A 17,902-nucleotide genomic window follows, 5' to 3' on the forward strand; every position below is an offset into this window, starting at 1 on the left:
ATGCGTTAAAGATTAGGAAACACGCTTGCTTATATACACTGAGGTGACGAAAATTATGGGATTGCGATATGCATATGTACAATGGTGGTAGTGTCACGTACACAAGATATATTTGGGCAGTGCATTGGCGGAGCTGTCGTTTGGACTCGGGTGATTCATGTGAGAAAGTTTCCGACGTGATTATGGCCGCACGACGGTAATAAACAGACTTTGAATCCAGTGTGGGAGTTAGACGCATGGGACATTCTCTTTCGGAAATCGTTAGGGAACTCAGTATCTGAGTCAGATGAGTCCCGATTTCAGTCAGTAAGAGCTGATGGTAGGGTTCGAGTGTAGCGCAGGCCCCATGAAGCTATGGACACAAGTTGTCAACAAGGCACCAGTGGTGGCTCCATAATGGTGTGGGCTGTGTTTACATGGAATGGACTGGGTCTTCTGGTCCAGCTGAACCATTTGCAGCCATTCGGCGGCCGCTGTGGCAGAGTGGTTCTAGGCGCTCCAATCCAGAACCGCACTGCTGCTACGGTTGCAGATTCGAATCGTGCCTCGGGCATGGATATATTTGATGTCCTTCAGTTAGTTAGGTTTACGTATTTCTAAGTCTAGGGGACTGATGACCTCAGATGTGAAGTCCCATAGTGCTTAGAGCCATTTTTTTTGCAGCCATTCATGGACTTCATGTTCCCAAACAACGATGGAACTTTTACGGATGACAGTGTGCTATGTCACCGAAACACAATTGTTCGCAAATTGGTTTGAAGAACAACTCTGGACAATTCGAGCGAATGATTTGGTCACCCAGATCACCTGGCGTGAATACCATCGAACATTTAGGGGACAGTAGTGAGAGGTCGGTTCGTGCACAACATTCTGCGCCGGCAACAATTTCGCAATTATGGACAGGTGTAGAAGCAGCATGGCTCAGTATTTCTGGAGGAGACTTCCAGCGACTTGTTGAGTCCACGCCACGTCGAGTTGCTGCACTACAGCAGACACAAGGAGATCCGAGATGATATTGGTAGGTATCCCGTGACTTTGCTCTCCTGAGTATGTATGTTCGCATCAGTACTGGTGCATAAGCGCTGCCAAGAACATGAAAAACCTCCCGCCCGCCGAAGAAAGGTTTACATTCTCTCGGAAATAAAAACAAATAATTTAGTTCACAAGTACACTCCTGGAAATTGAAATAAGAACACCGTGAATTCATTGTCCCAGGAAGGGGAAACTTTATTGACACATTCCTGGGGTCAGATACATCACATGATCACACTGACAGAACCACAGGCACATAGACACAGGCAACAGAGCATGCACAATGTCGGCACTAGTACAGTGTATATCCACCTTTCGCAGCAATGCAGGCTGCTATTCTCCCATGGAGACGATCGTAGAGATGCTGGATGTAGTCCTGTGGAACGGCTTGCCATGCCATTTCCACCTGGCGCCTCAGTTGGACCAGCGTTCGTGCTGGACGTGCAGACCGCGTGAGACGACGCTTCATCCACTCCCAAACATGCTCAATGGGGGACAGATCCGGAGATCTTGCTGGCCAGGGTAGTTGACTTACACCTTCTAGAGCACGTTGGGTGGCACGGGATACATGCGGACGTGCATTGTCCTGTTGGAACAGCAAGTTCCCTTGCCGGTCTAGGAATGGTAGAACGATGGGTTCGATGACGGTTTGGATGTACCGTGCACTATTCAGTGTCCCCTCGACGATCACCAGTGGTGTACGGCCAGTGTAGGAGATCGCTCCCCACACCATGATGCCGGGTGTTGGCCCTGTGTGCCTCGGTCGTATGCAGTCCTGATTGTGGCGCTCACCTGCACGGCGCCAAACACGCATACGACCATCATTGGCACCAAGGCAGAAGCGACTCTCATCGCTGAAGACGACACGTCTCCATTCGTCCCTCCATTCACGCCTGTCGCGACACCACTGGAGGCGGGCTGCACGATGTTGGGGCGTGAGCGGAAGACGGCCTAACGGTGTGCGGGACCGTAGCCCAGCTTCATGGAGACGGTTGCGAATGGTCCTCGCCGATACCCCAGGAGCAACAGTGTCCCTAATTTGCTGGGAAGTGGCGGTGCGGTCCCCTACGGCACTGCGTAGGATCCTACGGTCTTGGCGTGCATCCGTGCGTCGCTGCGGTCCGGTCCCAGGTCGACGGGCACGTGCACCTTCCGCCGACCACTGGCGACAACATCGATGTACTGTGGAGACCTCACGCCCCACGTGTTGAGCAATTCGGCGGTACGTCCACCCTGCCTCCCGCATGCCCACTATACGCCCTCGCTCAAAGTCCGTCAACTGCACATATGGTTCACGTCCGCGCTGTCGCGGCATGCTACCAGTGTTAAAGACTGCGATGGAGCTCCGTATGCCACGGCAAACTGGCTGACACTGACGGCGGCGGTGCACAAATGCTGCGCAGCTAGCGCCATTCGACGGCCAACACCGCGGTTCCTGGTGTGTCCGCTGTGCCGTGCGTGTGATCATTGCTTGTACAGCCCTCTCGCAGTGTCCGGAGCAAGTATGGTGGGTCTGACACACCGGTGTCAATGTGTTGTTTTTTCCATTTCCAGGAGTGTAGTACGGTTTCAAAACGGAGGGGAGTTATGATTACCTTTATGATCAGTGCTAAAGAGAAAGTAGTATCAAATGAGAAAAACTTCCAGAAGTGTTCTCGGTTCGAACTTCTAACCCTCTGCACTGTACAGAAGAATGTGACGGCTCATTTACCGAAAAAATAACAAAAACAACCCCTGAAACACGATGCTAAAGAACTTAGTAATGCTTGCTTATGTTTCACTCATCAACGCACGTGCAGCTGTCATAGCAGTTAACGCACGTGTTCGGTAGTTAAGCAAAATTGATGCACATTGTATAGTTACTACTACAGGCGCTGAGAAAGCACGTTTAAGAGATATTCAATCATTATTGGCTCTGTCAAAATCAACTTACTTAACTGTTCACAGCAATCTCTTGGAATTTCCTTTTTTGCTATGCCGCTCAGTGCCTATAAAATTACGAGACGTCTACAAGAATTGTTATGAGATCAGCTATTATCTACATTCATGACCTATATGTTGTTGTTGTTGTTGTTGTTGTGGTCTTCAGTCCTGAGACTGGTTTGATGCAGCTCTCCATGCTACTCTATCCTGTGCAAGTCTCTTCATCTCCCAGTACCCACTGCAACCTACATCCTTCTGAATCTGCTTAGTATATTCATCTCTTGGTCTCCTTCTACGATTTTTACCCTCCACGCTGCCCTCCAATACTAAATTGGTGATCCCTTGATGCCTCAGGACATGTCCTACCAACCGATCCCTTCTTCTGGTCAAGTTGTGCCACAAACTTCTCTTCTCCCCAATCCTATTCAATACTTCCTCATTAGTTATGTGATCTACCCATCTAATCTTCAGCATTCTTCTGTAGCACCACATTTCGAAAGCTTCTATTCTCTTCTTGTCCAAACTATTTATCGTCCATGTTTCACTTCCATACATGGCTACATTCCATACAAATACTTTCAGAAACGACTTCCTGACACTTAAATCTATACTCGATTTTAACAAATTTCTCTTCTTCAGAAACGCTTTCCTTGCCATTGCCAGTCTACATTTTATATCCTCTCTACTTCGACCATCATCAGTTATTTTGCTCCCCAAATAGCAAAACTCCTTTACTACTTTAAGTGTCTCATTTCCTAATCTAATTCCCTCAGCATCACCCGACTTAGTTCGACTACATTCCATTATCCTCGTTTTGCTTTTGTTGATGTTCATCTTATATCCTCCTTTCAAGACACTGTCCATTCCGTTCAGCTGCTCTTCCAAGTCCTTTGCTGTCTCTGACAAAATTACAATGTCATCGGCAAACCTCAAAGTTTTTATTTCTTCTCCATGGATTTTAATACCTACTCCGAATTTTTCTTTTGTTTCCTTTACTGCTTGCTCAATATACAGATTGAATAACATCGGGGATAGGTTACAACCCTGTCTTACTCCCTTCCCAACAACTGCTTCCCTTTCATGCCCCTCGACTCTATATGACCTATATACGAGACAATTTCCTTAACCTAACGTTACAGATCGAAAGGTATATTTCGAGCTTCAGCAGTGGTGGAGTGGCATAATCACATACAGTGATCAGCCAGAACACAGTGACCACCACCTATCTGAAAACCAGTATGTCCACCTTTGGAACAGGTAACAGTAGCGACGCGTCGTGGCGTGGAAGCAATGAGGCCTTGATAGATCGCTGGAGCGAGTTGGGACCACATTTTCGCACACAAGCCACATAATTCCCACAAATTCCAGGGAGAGGCGGAGGGGGGTGGGGGCGATGATCTCTGACGCCACGTTCAATCACATCCCAGATGTTTTCGACTGGGTCCAGATTTGGCGAGTTGGGGGTCCAGAACATCAGCTGGAACTCACCACTGTGTTCCTCGAGTCACTCCTTCATACTACTGGCTTTGTGACATGGCGCATTATCTTGTTGAAAATGCCACTGACGTTGAGAAACATGATCGTCATGAACGGATGTACGTGCTCTGTAACCAGTGTACGATACTCCTTGACCGTCATGGTGCCTTGCATGAGTTCTCGTTCAAATGACTCTAACCACTATGGGATTTAACATCCGAGGTCATCAGTCCCCTAGACTTATAATTACTTAAACCTAAGGACATTACGCACATCCATGCCCGAGGCAGGGTTCGAACCTGCGGCTGTAGCAGCAGCGCGGTTCCGGACTGAAGCGCCTACAACCGCTCGGCCACAGCGGTCGGCTTGCACAAGTTCTATTGGACCCTTGGGTGGCCACGTGAACATTCCCCAGACCATAACGCAGCTGCCGCTAACTGTTTCAGCCCCGCAGTGTAGGTGTCAAGATAGATTCGCGCCGTCCCATAGGCATGATGAAGGCATCGGGATTCATCAGACCAAGCAACGCTCTGCCACTGCGCCAACAACCAGTGCCGATGGTCAAGTGCCCACTGCAGTCGTAGTTGCCGATGTTGTGCTGTTTACACTGGCACATGAATGGGTCATCCCTGCAGAGGCCCATCGTTAAGAGTCTTCGGTGCACTGTGTGTTCAGACACACCTGTACTCTGCCCAGCATTAAAGTCTGATGTTAGTTCCGCCACAGTTCGCCGTCTGTCCCGTTTTACCAGAGTACCCAGCCAAATCTGTGTACCCACCACCACGACATCTGGACGTGGTTTCACCTTGGTTTCGCAGCGTGTTGAAGACGCTCACCACTGCACTCCTCGAATATCCGACAAGTCGGACAGTTTCCGGAATGCTCGTGCCGAATCTCCGAGCCACCACAGTCTGTTCTCGGTCGAACTCAGATAGATCGCGCGCTTTCCCCATTCGACATGCGGACAGTACGCTCACTAATACTACATGCACCGTGCTTGTGTCTGACTAGGAGTCATTCTTCGCCATGTGACGTTGCTGTAACCTGGACGGGTCTATATCGGTAATAGGTCGGTGGTCATAATGTTCTTGCTGATCAGTTTATTTACCTGTTTATAAAAAGTTCTTTATTATTTGAATTTGTATTTGCACAAAACAAAATTGTTTTTTTTTTTTGTGATGTCACTGAACCCAACTTTGCACCCTGAGTTTTATCCGCTCAAAGTTGATCATAATTAAGGGCGATGTTATCTACGATTAACGTTTACACAACGCAGATTTCGGTGTTGAACTTGGTCTGAGGTCATATTCTGTGTTAATTCAAGGTTAAATCCTGTATACAATCGTCCCTGAGTGTCACACCAGGAACTGACTGGTTCTAAGTGCCCATAAAAATGTTTTTATTCCAAGTTCCATTAATGTAGAGGCACTACGTTTTATCTGTTACAATACAAGCACAGAGATATAGCAGCAAATGTTTTAACTAGTAGAACTACCGTCAACAGAAATCATGTCTCATTTCATTTAAAAAAAATGTTACAGGAGAATAACAAAATTAAGTCCAAGAGAAAAATTTCTTACTATTTCTGTTTTTTATGTAACTTCATTCTTTGGATAAGATTTTGCACGTTTTACTGTAAAGCTCCCAGTACTATTGAGGAAGAACTCGCAACATTGTCAACAGGTCTTTCTTATTTCAGATGAAATACGGTGCGCCATACATCTGCCATGATTTTTCCTCTTTTGAATACATCCACAGTTTTGCATTCTTCTGCTACAGAGTAACATTTTTTAATAGTTATTTGAGACGGACGAATATGAGATACTTTCATCATGTTACAGAGTTTTATCAGAATCTTTAAAAATCAAAGACTTCAGTTGTATCCATTGAAATTACATAGAATGTGTTCATAGTTTTAGGTGACGTAACAATCATTGTAAATCTTGCGGAACAAAGTTTTCGACACATTGCGCTTGGAACTCCTGAAGGAAGTAGTGCTTGGCACAAAGACAATGCACTGTAATGAATGTCTGAAACCTTCTGACCATGATTTGACACTTGGAACATACTTATGTACCTGAAACGCAGTACCGAGACACAATATGGCCTGAAAATATGTTTTGTGCAAAAAATGGCACTTAACGATTTTCATTTCTTCAAATATACTACACTCTGTGGAAAAAAAGAAAACGAAGCACCACGAAGGATTTACACGAATGGATTGGAAATTAGTAGATGTGATGCACATGTGCCGACAAACAGATGATTACATTTCTAGAAACTCTAGATGATTTATTCAAGAGACGAATCTTCCCTAGTCGAGTAAGTCAATAACGGATTGGCCCGTCTCTGGCCCTTATGCAAACAGGTACTCCGCTTGGCATTGATTAATGGAGTAATTGGGGTCCTCCTGAGGAATACCGTAGCAAATTATGTTTAACTAGCGCGTTAGATTGTCAAAATTCCGAGATGGTTGGAGGGCGCTGCCATAATGCTCCAAACGTTCTCGATTGGGGAGAGATCCGGCGACCTTGTTGACCAAGGTAGGGTTTGGCAAGCACGAAGGCAAGCAATAGAAACTTTCACCCTGTGTGGAGGGCATTATCTTGCTGTGATGTAAGCGCAGAATGGCTTACAACGCCGGCCGCTGTGGCCGAGTGTTTCTAGGCGCTTCAGTCTGGAACAGTGCTGCTGCTCAAATCCTGCCCCGGGCATGGATGTGTGGGATGTCCTTAAGTTAGTTAGGTTTAAGTAGTTCTAAGTCTAGGGGACTGATGACCCATGGTGCTTAGAGCCATTTGAACCATTTTTAAGCTTACAACGAAGGGCAACAAAACGAGTTGTAGGAAGTCCTCGACGTACCGCTGCGCTGTCAGGATGCTGCGGATGGGTTGTCGGGTCTATAGCGGACGACAGTGAGGTTGGTATCCCGCTGCTGTCTGGGTGTCGACAGACACGTCTTTGCTGGTCATCGGGGCTCAGTTCGAATTGAGACTCATCAGTGAAGGCAATTATGATCCAGTCAATGAGATTCCAGGCCAAGGACGTGTCGGGCAGCTGTGGGATACCAGACTGGGTGTCTCCTGCTGTACGGCCCGACAAGCAGGATTGATGATCTGGGATGCCACTTCGTTTCCTAGCAGGACCATTTTGGTTGTTATCCGCGACAACCATACAGCACAGAGATACGTTAACGATATTCTACTTCGAGTTTTGTTGCCCTTCATGGCAAGTCATCCTGGGCTTACATTTCAGTAAGGTGTCTTCATGCTTTCCAAACTCTACCTTGGTCAGTAAGGTCGCTGGAACTCTGCCCAATTGAGAACGTTTGGAGCATTATGGACAGGGCCCACCAACCAGCTCTCTCTCTCTATTGAATAAATCATCCAATTTTCCTTAAACTGTACCTGTTTGTCTGCACATAAACATCATATCTACTGATTTCCGTTCTCTTTGGATAATTCCTTCGTGGTGCGATGTCTTTCTGTCTTAGATCGTATTTATTTGCTGTACCTTATATGAACTAAATTCGACAACATATTTCCTGCTTGTATCACAAAGAATAACATATCACATGCTACAAATTACATCCTCGGAGAGATATAATTCATTTTCTGTTTTCGGTCCAGTATATCAAATTGCATAACCAGTAGAAGGTAAGACGCTTTGTTGCACATTTTGTTAGTGCAGATTGCCTGCATCATGGGCAGGTACGCACTCAGGGGTAAATCTATTGTTCTCCTTTGATTGTCAGGTAGTTAACCTATTGTTCTTCTTTGATTGACAGGTACTGACCCTATTGTTCTTTTAAGTGGTTTTCCATATCACCCCCATTTCCTTTTGATTGACAGGCATTTATCCTATTGCCCCCCCCCCCCCCCCTCGCTGCTACAGGTACACTTTCAGGTCTGAGTTACTGGAATAGCTGCTCTCACTCTTATCAATTTGATTCACTACTTAATAAAATTGATTAATTAATTAACCTCTCATGCTCTGGTAACCCCCCTCTCCCTCCCCACCCAGAAAATGGTGGTAAGTTCAAATTCCATCAGGACAATGCAAAACACCATGGATGGCGGGAAAGAAAGGGCAGTTGGGCTACCTCCACTAAACTAAGTCATCCGACCGTCACCTCATTCTAGGAAATGGCGGGAAAAGGACTTGGCCGGTGCAGGACATGTCTTTATTTTCAGTCTTTATGTAAACAATTAGAGGCAGTACCACCATCAAGTGTGTTCACCCCCGGGTCCAGAGTCGAACTGTCCTGGTACTCAGTACCGCCGCCAGAGGACACTGTCGTCCCTTCCGTGACGTAATCGAAGATGGCGGTCTGGTGGTGGTGGAGAGGAAGGATCTCATAACAGGAAATTCAAGGGTATATTGTTTATTTTTAAAAAATTCAGTTTGTGGAGTTGGATTTCACTTGCTCATCATTCTCTGCTGTTTGGAAACATGTAGGTCTTGTAAGAAGCAATTGAATGGGGTAAACATGTTGCATAACCTAATGTTCAGCACTGTACTCTGGGTGTCTTAACTTAATGTTTGGGCCTTTGTTGGCGCTTAACCTATTGTTCTGTTAAGTGGTTTTCCATGTCACTTAACCTGCTGTTCAGCTCCAAGTCACCTGCTCACACACATTCTCCCCTTAACTATTGTACCGCTAAAACCACATTGATATAATAAAATTATGAAAATTGATTAAATCAGTATTTTTCACATGTATGGGGTAGTTTTTCTTAATTCGCAGCTTCCTATTGGTTGGTGAAATCGATAGAATATAGTTTAAACAAAGATCTTTAATAAAAAACATGTCCGGCCACCCGACGCCCAACGACAGAGTCCAGGTGTATCGGCGGGCCCCGCGAAGAGCCGATGCGGCCGTCAGCTGCCGAGTGACTCACAGGTGTCCGTTCGGGACCCACAAGCATGAAGTGGCGGCATGACTTTTATACTTGACACGTGAGAAATTCCTGTTGAAATACGTGTTCACCTAGGCACCGTTGCTAGCATGATGACGTATAGTTGAGATGCGGGTCCAGCGCCAAGAGATGTTGCAATGCTTCCCAGAATAGCACAGGGTGCACTGTTCCTAGCAATCCTAACGGGACAGCCCATCCGTCACTGAATTTACCTGTCAAACTGCAAAAATTGTCTACAGGTCATCAAATAGATACAAGACTCACAACAATATTGGGAGCCAGACTGCAGCAGCAATCGTAATATTTAACATCATATTTAATATGTTTCTGTCACCCAATATTCTTGTGAGTCTTGTATGTACACTCCTGGAAATTGAAATAAGAACACCGTGAATTCATTGTCCCAGGAAGGGGAAACTTTATTGACACATTCCTGGGGTCAGTTACATCACATGATCACACTGACAGAATCACAGGCACATAGACACAGGCAACAGAGCATGCACAATGTCGGCACTAGTACAGTGTATATCCACCTTTCGCAGCAATGCAGGCTGCTATTCTCCCATGGAGACAATCGTAGAGATGCTGGATGTAGTCCTGTGGAACGGCTTGCCATGCCATTTCCACCTGGCGCCTCAGTTGGACCAGCGTTCGTGCTGGACGTGCAGACCGCGTGAGACGACGCTTCATCCAGTCCCAAACATGCTCAATGGGGGACAGATCCGGAGATCTTGCTGGCCAGGGTAGTTGACTTACACCTTCTAGAGCACGTTGGGTGGCACGGGATACATGCGGACGTGCATTGTCCTGTTGGAACAGCAAGTTCCCTTGCCGGTCTAGGAATGGTACAACGATGGGTTCGATGACGGTTTGGATGTACCGTGCACTATTCAGTGTCCCCTCGACGATCACCAGTGGTGTACGGCCAGTGTAGGAGATCGCTCCCCACACCATGATGCCGGGTGTTGGCCCTGTGTGCCTCAGTCGTATGCAGTCCTGATTGTGGCGCTCACCTGCACGGCGCCAAACACGCATACGACCATCATTGGCACCAAGGCAGAAGCGACTCTCATCGCTGAAGACGACACGTCTCCATTCGTCCCTCCATTCACGCCTGTCGCGACACCACTGGAGGCGGGCTGCACGATGTTGGGGCGTGAGCGGAAGACGGCCTAACGGTGTGCGGGACCGTAGCCCAGCTTCATGGAGACGGTTGCGAATGGTCCTCGCCGATACCCCAGGAGCAACAGTGTCTCTAATTTGCTGGGAAGTGGCGGTGCGGTCCCCTACGGCACTGCGTAGGATCCTACGGTCTTGGCGTGCATCCGTGCGTCGCTGCGGTCCGGTCCCAGGTCGACGGGCACGTGCACCTTCCGCCGACCACTGGCGACAACATCGATGTACTGTGGAGACCTCACGCCCCACGTGTTGAGCAATTCGGCGGTACGTCCACCCGGCCTCCCGCATGCCCACTATACGCCCTCGCTCAAAGTCCGTCAACTGCACATACGGTTCACGTCCACGCTGTCGCGGCATGCTACCAGTGTTAAAGACTGCGATGGAGCTCCGTATGCCACGGCAAACTGGCTGACACTGACGGCGGCGGTGCACAAATGCTGCGCAGCTAGCGCCATTCGACGGCCAACACCGCGGTTCCTGGTGTGTCCGCTGTGCCGTGCGTGTGATCATTGCTTGTACAGCCCTCTCGCAGTGTCCGGAGCAAGTATGGTGGGTCTGACACACCGGTGTCAATGTGTTCTTTTTTCCATTTCCAGGAGTGTATTTGAGTTTTGTGGGTTTTAACTGTCTGTGCAATATGACGATGTGTAGAAAATAGTTTCTTGCCGCTGTAAGTCTTGTCTGCAGAAAAAAAGGGGCAGACAATGTTCCCACACTGGCAGCAGTAGCAGTTTGACAGTTAAATTCAGTGGCGGATGGGCTGTCCCGTCAGGATTGCTAGGAACAATGCACCCTGTGCTATTCTGGGAAGCATTGCAACATCTCTTGGCGCTGGACCCCTGTCTCAACTATATGTCATCATGCTAGCAACGGTACCTAGGTGAACACATATTTCAACAGGAATTTCTCGGATATCAAGTATAAAAGTCATGCCGCCACTTCATGATGTGGATCCCGAACGGGTACCTGTGAGTCGCTGGGCAGCTGACGGCAGAATGCCACTTCGTTGGGCCTGCCGATGCGGCTGGACTCCGGCATTGGCGTCGGGTGTCGGGTGGCCAGATGTGTTTTTTACTAGCGTTCTTTTATTTGAACTATATTCCATCGATTTCACCGACCAATAGGATGCTGCAATTTAAGAAAAACTACCCCATACATGTGAAAAATATCGATTTAATCACTTTGCATAAATTTTTTATATCAATGTGGGGTTAGTGGTACAATAGTTAAGGGGAGAATGTATGTGAGCGGGTGACATGGAGCAGAACAACAGGTTAAGTGCAGAACAATAGGTTAATTTGCATAATTTTTATGTAAAATGCAGTACAATATTTTAAGGGAGTGGGTGACATGGTGTTCAAACGCATGTAAAATTGGAAAAGTGTACCAGAAAATGGTGGGAGGACATAACTAATTACTTAATTTGGTATCAAAGGCGGTACAATAGGTTAAGGAAATGGGGGTGACATGGCAAACCACTTAACAGAACACTAGGTTAAGTGCCAACAAAGGCCCAAACATTAAGTTAAGACACCCAGAGTACAGTGCTGAACATTAGGTTATGCAACGTCTTTGTCCCATACAATTGCTTCCTACAAGACCTACGTGTTTCCAAACAGCAGAGAATGATGAAAAAGTGAAATCAAACTCCACAAACTGAATTTTTTTATAAATAAACAATATACCCTTGAATTTGCTGTATGAGATCCTTGCTCTCCACCACCACCACCAGACCACCATCTTGGATTACGTCACATTAAGGGATAATAGTTCCCTCTGGTGGCAGTACTGTGTACTAGGACAGCTGGACCCTGGACCTTGGTGTGAATGCACTCGATGGTGGTACTGCCTCTAATTGTTTAAATAAAGACTGAAAATAAAGACTTATGTTCAGCACAGGTCGAGTCCTTTTCCCGCCATTTCCTAGGATGAGGTGGCTGTCAGATGACTTAGGTTAGTGGAGGTATCCCAACTGCCCTTTCTTTCCCGCCATTTTCTTAGGTTGGTAGAGGTATCCGTAGTGCTTTGCATTGTCCTGATGGAATTTGAACTTAGCTTCATTTTGGGGGGGAGGGGGGTTAGGTTAATTAATTGATCAATTGATTTAAGTAGTCAATCAAATTGATAAGAGTGAGAGGAGCTATTCCAATAACTCAGACCTGAAAGTGTACCTGTAGCAGCGATGAGGGGGGGGGGGGGAAGGGGGGGGGCAATAGGATAAATTCCTGTCAATCAAAAGGAAATGGGGGTGTCATGGAAAACCACTTAAAAGAACAATAGGTTCAGTACCTGTCAATCAAAGGAGAATAATAGGTTAAGTACCTGTCAATCAAAGGAGGACAATAGGTTTGTCGCTGAGTGCATAACTGCCCATGATGTAGGCAATGCACACTAACAAAATGAGCCACAAACTGCCTTTCCCTTCTACTATAACCTACTGGCAGAAGCAGTTACATATACCACGTAGTTCATAGCAATTAAAGTAGAATTGCAATCAGTAAAATTTTTCTGTGTTTGTAAAACAAAAAAACACTTCCCTTAAGAAGGTCATTTGCAAAAGCGTAGTTTTCTGCACCTATTGTCGCCATCAGTAAATTTTTTTGGGTTTGTGATCGCTTTGTCAATATGTAAGACTACCGAAGTTTCGGTCACTGTTTCAAGTGAGCTTATTGCAACAAAATTTTTCTGTATTTGTGGCTGCATTGTCAATATGTAAAAATACCACTGGTCCAAGTGACCTTCATCAGGATTTTTTGTTTAGACAAAAAACCACCCTGTTCCAAGTGACTTTCTTCTGGGTGCTTTTTTGTGAACAAAAAACACCCTGAAGAAGGTTTCTTGGGACAGTTTTACATATTGACAATGTGGTCACAAACGACGTGACCAGAACCATAGAAAAAAAAAAAAGGTTGAAATGGCTCTGAGCACTATGGGACTTAACATCTGAGGCCATCAGTCCCCTAGAACTTAGAACTACCTAAACTTAACTAACCGAAGGACATCACACACATCCATGCCCGAGGCAGGATTCGAACCTGCGACCGTAGCGGTCGCGCGGTTCCAGACTGAAGTGCCTAGAACCGCTCGGCCACAGAACCATAGCACTGTTGGCGATGTGTGATGCGGGAGACAACTAACAGTAAGCACTGATCTGTAGATTTACTCGGAAACGTTTATTGCCAAACCAGATTAATCCTCTACATTGCCATGGTATTGAGTCTCAGTATAATGGATCGCCAGTCTTCCGTTTCCCCCCCCCCCCCCCCCCCCCCCCCCGAGCAGGGTTAAAATTGTCGCTACTCTTATACAACTAATGATTGCGCTGTAGCAATCCAGCTCCTTTCAAAAAGATTCTCAGATCCGACCACTGGTTTGAAAAATTTGCACTGCAGATAGGCACTTCACCGGCTCCAGTGCTTTATAGCGACAGCCGCTGATAATCTGATCCATAAACAAATCAGGATAACAGTTCAGAGCAAAGGGAAAAAGACAACCACTTCAGCCTTACATGGGAACATTTGCATTATGTTATCATCTGTAAAACCTCGCCAAGTCTACCTCAAGTATTAAGCCTTTGACTACCAATATTGTTTTTCTGTGTGGAAGGTATTAATGTGTGGTTATATTAACTCATGTCGTAGTGCAATTATAAATGCCAGATGGTGTCCAATAGCCTTCTTTTTACAATCAACCATGAATGGGCAGGATTCAAACACGCCACCAGTTCACAGTGCTGTACGTGCCATTCTACAGGACGCTTTGTAGAAAGCACAGTCACTGGTACTTCTTAAACATATAAACTGAATTTGTTTAACCAACATGCAATAAACAGTTCACAAAAGCGGGCAGCGCTTCAAAGTTTCATGGGATTACACAATGCATTGCCCATGTCCAGAAATGTATTTAAAATAAAGTTTCACAATACTAATAAGTAATTTAAATCCCACAAAGTAGAGTAAGTTAAAACAATAGTGCTTGTATCTAACGCCAATAGAATTTTTTAATTAATGTGCAAACAGTTCACAAAAGTGGGCGGCGCTTCAAAGTTTCCTGGAATTATGCAATGCATTGCCTATGTCCAGAAATGTATTTAAAATAACGTTTCACAATACTAATAAATAATTTAAATCCCACAAAGCAGAGCAAGTTAAAACAATAGTGCTTGTATCTAACGCCAATAGCTATTTAACTCTTGAATATCATCATTTTATGGAGTAATACATCCATGGTAGAGGCAGGCAACCATTCAGATTTGACGTAACTTTGAAATGAGGTAAGGCCTTGATCGCACAATTATTTGTTGTTACACGTTTAAAAATTTCATTATCAGACAGAAGCTTTGCGATGAAGCGTACAAAGGATTTAGCGATAGCAAACAACACATACTAAGGTAAGTATGCAGATTAGTGATCCATGTATAGAATTTTCAATTAACATCATACTTACATTTAAATCAGACTTCAGTAAAAGGCTCACGAATGTGAGTACACGGAGTGAATATAATAAAGTTCTCATCTCACATAGACATATTTGATATCCCATTGTCTGTTCGTAAAAAACCAATGCCAAACTGACAATGGCGATTAAGCAAACTAAGAAGTAAATGACGACCGGTATGTGGCCCTACCATTGCCTGTAGGAATGAAACCAAATAGTAACTTTACAAAGAACTACACATTGTGATGAACTACACATCAGAACCATGGACAACTTGATGTACATACACTTATGCTACATATATAGAGAAGAAACTCATATTGACATTAGATAAAATTTTTTACATACCAAAAATTGTGCATAGTAAGATAACATCATGAACGGTGTAACAGATATACTTTTTAGACCATAAAAAAAACAGAAAACATATTTGCAACCATTAATTGGTGTAGTAAAATATAAACATAAAACCAGTATAGATCACAAAATAAAATAAAAGTTATGAAAGAATACGTTTACAATAACCACAAGCTGAAATGTCACATGAATATTGCCAAATGTACACATATTAAAATAGTCGAACATGTAATAAATAGCATACAGCAAAACCATTTAGGTAAGAGTAGATGAGTGCCAACAACATGAAATAAAATAGAAGCTAATATTACAATTATAAGGATTTAATTTTTTGAAAGCATGATAAGATAAATGGATCCTAATGACAATCTAGCTGTTGTAAGTTTGCAACCATCACAAGTTAAAATGAAGATGAGTATAACCAACTGTAGTCAAATTACAATAAACAGAAATAACAGCTGACATACATTAGAATCATTTAGGCAAGTCTAGATAAGTGGCAACAACTTGAATTAAAATACAAGCTAATATTACAATTGAAAAGAGTTAAAAATATTTTATTAAGAACCGTATTGGTATAATACTGGGCTACATAACAGTCTAGCTTGAAGTAGATGCGTGAGAAATCGGAAAAAATCAGTGCTTATCTTGGTTGAGGATGCAGAGATATGACCGTTAGAAATGATGCCTTTGGATGCATAATGCTGAAAAGGTGATCATACCATTTTTCGAAAGTAAGGGATACTATTTTTACACGTTATGTGCCATGTAATGCGAATGTATATAACAGTATGGAAATGCAAAAATATATAACAGAAAATAAGCTCTTGGGAATGATAGTGAACCACAAATGTTCATAAATTTAACCATGATGTAATGTACTTGTAATACTGGGCTGTTTACTAGTCAAGATTTTTTCCTTTATTCTCACTTCATTCTCCTCACCCCATATGGCCAGGGGGTGTGCTGCCAGTGGATTCAAGTCACCACTCTTATCCATATGAAAGTAAAGTGTTTAAAAATATCATAAAATTGGACAAAGTGGATGTTTGACATAATAAAAACACATAGATACAGTTGCATAATTTAAAATAGATAAAAGGTGGATTTGTTGATCAAGTAAAATATTGACACATATGAAATGACAAATGAATGTTTCACAGAATATAGAAGACAGAGGAACAATTGCGTAAGGTAGAAGATAAAAAGCAGGTGTGTTGATTATTAAAATAGAGACAACCATGAGTGAAATGGTCAGTGGGCCAAGACTGCCAGGAAGAGGATTATCATGGGAATGTAGCAGTTGGGGTTATGCATTACAGGGTGTTTGTGTGGGCAGGTATTTGGAGGAGAAATGCGAGAGAGTGAAGAGAGATGCCATTCTGGACTATGCTTTAGGATGTGGGTGAAGAAGAATATATCCAGACAATCTCATGGTCGTGTCAGGAAGGGCCATTAAAATTTCGTTGGGAGAGGATGTGGCGAGAGTGAAGCTGTAGTGTTGGAGTAATGTGGTACTATAAGCACAACAGTACCAGGAGCAGTGAGCAGGGGCAAAACCAGGGAGTGGGTAGTGTCGAGTTTACAGGTAACATAGGATATTTGGAGGTGTTCAAAATGGAAGAGGATTGAGGGGAATTTTATAGGGTGATAGAGGATTTTGGTGGGGTATGTAAGCAACTTTGAAAGGCTAGATGGAGTGCATTGCGCTCAAGGATCTATAGAGCGTGATAAAAGGAGGGGAAGCGGAAGTCCATGCCACATTTTGTTAGCAGAGGATGGGTCTGATCAGGCTTTATAGGTGTCGAAGATTGTGGAAGGGATCAATCCCCTTGTTCTGTTTTAGTAATTTTAGTCTATTGTAGGCTGCCTGTTGAATTATTAGTAGATGGGGCTTCCATGTTAGTCAGTGATCATTCGTTAGTCCAAGGTATTTTAGTGTGTTAGTTAACTGGATAGGGCAGTTGTAAACGGTAAGGTAAAAGTCATAGGAAAAGAAGCTGCACATGGTATGGCCTACAATTATTGCCGGGGTTTGAATATGGTTGCACCAGGATGTGAACTGATTGAGTTGTATGTGGCGGGATCGTTGGGCTTTCTGGCAGGTAAAGTAAAGGGCGAGGAATGCAGCGACATTGAGATAATGTGGGAAATGAATGGGGAAAGGAACTTTGACATATTGGCAGTGTAGAGGACATACAGAGAGGGGAGAGGACGGAACCTTGGAGTACATCTTCATTGGGACAGAAGATACAGGAGTTTGTGTTGTCGATGGTGATATTAGATGGGTGGTTAGAGAGAAAGGATAAGATAAGACAGACATAATTTATGGGAAATGCATAGGTCTGGAGCTTAAAGAGCAGCCCATAAAACCATACATGGTCACACGCTTTTTCGAAATCAAGGGAGACAAAAATGGTGGATTTGCGGTTATTGATTAGGTGGAATAGGAGATGAGTAAGTTAAAGGACTTGTTCATCAGAGGAGAAGTTGGGACAGAAGCCACAATGATGGACAGGAATGGTTAGGTGTTGTTGGAGGTGTTTATGGATACAGTGGGACAGGATTGACTCAAA

This window comes from Schistocerca cancellata, chromosome 5 (genome assembly GCF_023864275.1).
Source record: "Schistocerca cancellata isolate TAMUIC-IGC-003103 chromosome 5, iqSchCanc2.1, whole genome shotgun sequence".
NCBI classification, from domain to species: domain Eukaryota; kingdom Metazoa; phylum Arthropoda; class Insecta; order Orthoptera; family Acrididae; genus Schistocerca; species Schistocerca cancellata.